Genomic DNA, 6418 nt, shown 5'->3' with positions numbered 1-6418 from the left:
TCTCTGACTAAAATGTGTTAACGCTGTGTAGAAATTCTTCTACATTTCCTTTTTCTTTTCTGTTTTTTGTTTGTTTGTTTATTGTGGTAACATTGGTTTATAACATTGTATAAATTTCAGGTGTACCTCATTATACTTCTATTTCTGCATGGATTCCATCATGTTCACATGTTCACCACCCAAATACTAATTATAATCCATCACCACAGACATGTGCCTAATTATCCCTTTTGCCCTCCTCCCTGCGCCTTTCCCCTCTGGTAACCACCAATACAATCCCTGTCTCTATGTGTTTGTTTGTTGTTGTTATTGTCTACTACTTAATCTGTGAGATCATACGGTATTTGACCTTCTGCTTCTGACTTATTTCACTTTGCATAATACACTTAATGTCCATCCATGCTGTCATAAATGGCTGGATTTCTTCATTTCTTATGGCTGAGTAGTATTCCAGTGTGTATATATACCACATCTTCTTTATCCATTCGTCCCTTGATGGGCACTTAGGTTGCTTCCAAGTCTTAGCTGTTGTGAATAACGTTGCAGTGAACACAGGGGTGCATGTATCTTTACGCATTGGTGTTTTCACGTTCTTTGGATAAACCCAGCAGTGAAATAGCTGGATCATATGGTAGTTCTATCCTTAATATTTTGAGGAATCTCCATACTGTTTTCCATAGTGGCTGCACCAGTTTGCACTCCCACCAGCAGTGTATGACAGTTCCCTTCTCTCCACATCTTCTCCAACACTTGTTGTTTCCTGTCTTGTTGATTATAGCCATTCTGACAGGCGTGAGGTGATATCTCATTGTAGTTTTGATTTGCATTTCCCTGATAGTTAATGATGTTGAACATCTTTTCATGTGCCTGTTAGCCATCTGTATATCTTCTTTGGAGAAATGTCTGTTCAGGTCTTTTGCCAATTTTTTAAGTGGGTTTTTAGTTTTTTTGTTGTTGAGATGCATGAGTTCTTTGTATATTTTGGAGATTAACCTCTTATCAGATGGATGGTTTGCTAATATCTTCTCCCAGTAGTTAGATTGTCTTTTTGTTTTGTTGGTGGTTCACTTTGCAGTGCAAAAGATTTTTAGTTTGATGTAGTCCCATTTCCCCAGTACCCTCCAAAGTGAAAACCTCGTTTTTGTTCTCTATCCTGCCTCTTAGTCTTGCTTGGGTCCCCCTGTCTGTTGTTAGTCGTGGTTCTTCTCTTGGGCACCTTCTGAAATGCATTTAGATATTATCAAGTCTCTTTCATTTTACTAAAACCAAATACCTCGCTGGTCTCAAGTTCTGCTCCAGGTTCATCCCCGTCTCCTCCTCCCTCTTCAAGAGTGCTGCCTTCTCCTTTCCCTCTTCCCTCCACAACCCATTCGGTCCTCAGCCCTCCCCCAGCACCACCCGGCTTCTGCCTGACTACTGCTTTTCCGCAGCTTCCACCAGATCCACCAATGGCCACTTTTGGGTTTGACCATAGAAACTGTTCACGCTTTATTGTCTTGAGCCATTGCAACATTTGACACTTAAAACTCTTCCCTCCCTGGCTGTGCTCTATCTTTTTTTTTTGCTTTGTTTTGCCTGTCCTTCAGAATTTCATCCTCAATACCCTTCTCATTCTGCATCATTATTCCCAAGAGTTTTCATCCTCTCCCTGGTTTCCATTACCTCCAGTTGGTGTGCTAATTATTTCCAGGTGTATTCTTGCCTGAGCACTAGATCTATGGAGGGAATTGTCCTCTAACCACTTCAATTTGGATCTGCCAAGGACATCTCAACATGTCTCAAAGGGATCTGATCTAATGAGCTCCTTACACTGTATTCTGTGAACAGGACAATCATCCATCCATTCCATTGGCCAAACCTGCATTCTGGGTGTCACTCCTGATAACTTCCCCAACCTCATCCTCCACATCCCAGCAGTGAGTAAGTGCTGTAGATTCTGCATCTTCTCTCACACTCAAATCCATTCAATTTCCTTCTTAGTTGCCACCACCTTAGAGCAGTTTTCAGCCTTGAACGTTTCTCTACATTCTGTTTATTCAGGTTTAAAGGCTAAGATACCACACAACACCCAGAACACCTGGAAGGTGGTATTGCCTCCTCCTCAATCCCAGCATATATTCCGTGTTAGTGGCTCTCAGTATGGTCCCTGGACCATCAGCATCAATATGACCTGGGAGCTTGTTATAAATATAGGTTCTCAGACTGTATGCCAGACCTACTGGATCATAAAACCTAGGTGTAAGGCTCATTTTTTCAAAAGCCCTCTGGATGAGTCTGACGCATGGGAAAGTGTGAGAATCCTTCTTCCAGGTAAACTGAGCTACCTAAGGTTACCCAAATAGGTTGAGACCCAGCTCACATCCAGGCCTTCATCAGGTCTCTCTAGAATACTATTTCCTTCTACTCACTAACTTCTTCCACTAACTAAAGGACACAGCTTAGACATAAGTTCCTTCAGGGAGTCTTTCTTAATTTTGACAGTGGTAGGTGTCTCACCTATGGGGTCCTGAATCCCTGTGTGTTTGCTCCTGCTGTGAAAACAAGTTCTTTAGGTTTTAATTGGATGAGGACAGGAACTGTGTATCCTTAGTGCCTAGCAAAGTTCCACATCCAGAGTTGGCCCTAAATAAATATTTGTTAAAGTCAGTGAATGCAGCCAATTAAATTAAATTATGAAAATCACACAACTTGACCTATACAAAATGCTTTGCAAATGGCAGCAACAAATGAAACATTTTTGAAGTTTGCCATCAGGGTATTTCTTGTCACATCACATCTCCATATACCTCTTTTCTCCTCATTGGCAAGCTCTCCATAAAGAAGAATGAGCTAAGGTTAGTTTTTCTACCTTGGGATTTCTTTGTTTGGTGCCCGTGAGGAAGAGCAGGTGGGCCAGGAAGACGCAGAGTGAGAGCTGCAGGTGGAGGGAGGTGCGGGTGTTCTGGATAGATCTGCACAGGAGAAAGATGAGGGCCGCCATGAGGAGACACAGCAGAGAGACACTCAGCCCCACTGGTGATCACAGTCAGCACAGGAGCTTACTGAATCCAGCAAAAGAAAAAAGATATCAACTCATTTTGGACCTTTGTATTCTTTAATAAATTTACAATTATTGTAAATAGGGTAAAATTGCTTAATTTATTATACATTCTTGATCTGGAGTACCATTCAGCACTTAAAAAATTATGTTTTCAGACCACTTATGGATATTAGACAGTGTCCATGACAATGTTAAATTTACAAAGCTGTATATATACTACATGGATCAGGGTCTCTCAATCTCAGCGCTGTTGACGTTCTGGGCTGGATGATTCTCTGTCGTGGAGGGCTGTCCTCTGCATTGTAGGATATTTAGCAAAACCCTCTGACCCACTAGATGCCAGGAGCACTCTCTCTCACCAAGTGGCGACAACAAAAAATGTTTCCTGCCATTGCCAAATGTCCTCGAGAGGGCAAAGTTGCTCCCAGTTGAGAACCACTGATATGGAGTATGGTCACACATTTGAAAAAGAATACACGCATAAAATTACAGGATTTATTTTTTAAATTAATTTTCATTATCTCTGCATTGTAGAGATCTTTCTTGTTCTTTGTAATTTTCTGTATTTCCCATTTTAAAACCAGCAAGCATACATTGTCTTAATTAAATAAAATCAATATATATTTAAATCCTTCACTGAATATAAATTTGGAATAAGATTTATTTTATAAAAAATGTAATTATCAGACTCTAATTGCTTAGTAATACACTTAAGACCGTGCCTTCATCACACTGGATGCCATAAGTACTGCAAAACTGGAGAGGCGACTGCAGGAACATACCGTTTGTGTCACATACAAAAGATGACATGACAGCCTTCATTGAACTAGGCCATTTTGTGCCAGTAGACACATAGAGGCCTTTCAGTTCCATTTTTCATCTGAAAAGAGAATAATAACCTTGTTATATTGTATTTTACAATCACTTCAGTCAGTATATGTAAATATATGTATCAATATATGTAAATCTATTAGAGTTAACAATTTATGCATATTTGAGGGTAAAACACAGGTATAATTGCACAGGTATATTGTTGATTGAATAATCCCTCCCACATTTGCTCCCTCCCTCATATCTCTACTCCTTGACTATAATTGTGTCCTGTGAGCCCCAATCTTATCTTTGTATGAATAACTTGAACAGGTCTAGCCCAAGGGATGGAAAATTATGACCCGTGGCAGATGTGAACCACTGCCTGTTTTCATGTGCCTCTGAGCTAAGAATTCGTTTTACTGTTTCAAATAGTTGAAAAAATAAAAGAACAATATTTCATGACACTTGAAAATTGAACAAAATTCAAATTGCGGCATCCATAAGCGAAGTCTTGTTGGAACACACCTATTCGTTATGTAGCTGATGTTGCACTACAGTGGCAGCATTGAGTCATTTTGTCAGACCATACGGTTAGCAAAGGTGAAAATAATTAGTGTCTAGTCCTTTACTAAAAAAATTAGCTGACCCTTGTTTGAGCCTACCAGCTATGAGTGACCAGCTTTAGACCAACTGGAGAACTTTGCATCCAAAGTGGGGAAAAGAACTATTGTTTGTTGAAAAACTGCTGAGTGCATCAACTATGTTATATCATTAAGTTACCACAACAACCCTAATGAGGAAACTAAATCTCAGAACATCAAAAACTTGCCTAGGGGCCAACCCCCTGGCATACTGGTTAAGTTTGGCCAGCTCCACTTTGGCGGCCCAGGTTTGCAGGTTTGGTTCCTGGGTGCAGACCTACACCACTTGTCAGCCATGCTGTGGCAGTGACCAAAGATTGGCACAGTTGTTAGTTCAGGGTTAATCTTCCTCAACCAAAAAAGAGAGGAAGATTCGCAACAGATGTTAGCTCAGGGCAAATCTTCCTCAGCAAAAAAAAAAAAAAAAAACACCTCGCCTCAAGGTCAGGCTGCTGGAAGAGTCAGAAATGGACCTACTGTTTCTCATCAAAGCAGTTTTCACTGGACTCTTTCTTTTTGGCATAAAATATCTATGATGCCCTCTCTGGACCCAGCAGCTCTTGCAATAATAAGCAGGTAGCAGCCATACTTAGTGGGATATACTGACACGTGAGATGCCCTTGTATTTGTTTCATAAAACATGTTCTTGGGTCAGCCCTGGTGGATCGTGGTTAAGTTCGCGTGCTCCACTCCGGTGGCCCGGGGTTTGCAGGTTTGGGTGCCGGGTGCAGAGCTACACACCACTCCTCAAGCCATGCTGTGATGGCATCCCGTATACAAAGTGGAGGAAGACTGGCACGGACATTAGCTCAGGGACAATCTTCCTCAAGCAAAAAGAGGAAGATTGGCAACAGATGTTAGCTTAGGGCCAATCTTCCTCAAAAAAAAGAGAGAGAGAGAGACATGTTCTTAAAATCTGAAGTCCAGTGCCAATATTTAAAATTTATTCTAGGATATGAGAGACTTGAAGAAAATATTGAGTCACTTGTTCTAAAAATTTCAGGAAATTCTTCAAATGGAAAAACCCCAATGCCAGGCTGGCCCCTGCAGACCTGGTTTACAGGCCTGCACCAGTGGTCCCCAGCACAAGGCTAGCCGTGTGAACATAGGCTTCAGACCTGCCTCAGTGCCAGGCCAGCCTCTGGGGACCCGAGGAGGTGAAAGACCTGTACATGAAAACTATAAAACATTGCTGGAAAAAGTGAAGAATTACAAATCAATGGAAAGATATCCCATGTTCATGGCTTAGAAGAATCAAATTGTTAAAACGTACGTACTACCCAAAGCAGTCTACGGATTCAATTTAATCTCTATCAAAATTCTAATGGTATTTTTCATGGAAACAGAAAAAACAACCCTAAAATTCTTATGCAACTGTAAAAGACCACAAATAGCCTAAGTAATCTTGAGAAAGAAAAACAAAGATGGAGGCAACACACTTCTTGATTTCAAAGTATACTGCAAAGCTGTAGTAATCAAAACAGTATGGTACTGGCCTAAAAACAGAAACATAGGCAAATGGAACAGAATAGGGAGCCCAGAAATAAACCCACAGATATATGGTCAACTAATCTTTGACAATGGCACCAAGGACACACACGGGGAAAGGATAGTATCTTCAATAAATGGTGCTGGGAAAACTAGAAATCCACATGCAAAAAAATGAAATTGGACCCTCATCATAAACCATACACTAAAATCAATTCAAAATAGTTTAAAGACTTAAACATAAGACCAGAAGCCATAAAGTCCCCAGAAATAACATAGGGAGAAGCTCCTTGACATTGGTCTCAGCAATGATTTTTTTTGATTTAACACCTAAGCACAGGCAGCAGAAGCAAAAATGAACAAGTGGGACCATATCAAACTAAAAAGCTCCATGTGGCAAAGGAAACCATCAACAAAAGGCAACCTACTGTATAGG

Source organism: Diceros bicornis, unplaced genomic scaffold, assembly GCF_020826845.1.
Source record: "Diceros bicornis minor isolate mBicDic1 unplaced genomic scaffold, mDicBic1.mat.cur scaffold_55_ctg1, whole genome shotgun sequence".
NCBI classification, from domain to species: Eukaryota; Metazoa; Chordata; class Mammalia; order Perissodactyla; family Rhinocerotidae; genus Diceros; species Diceros bicornis.
This window is presented reverse-complemented; position numbering follows the sequence as displayed.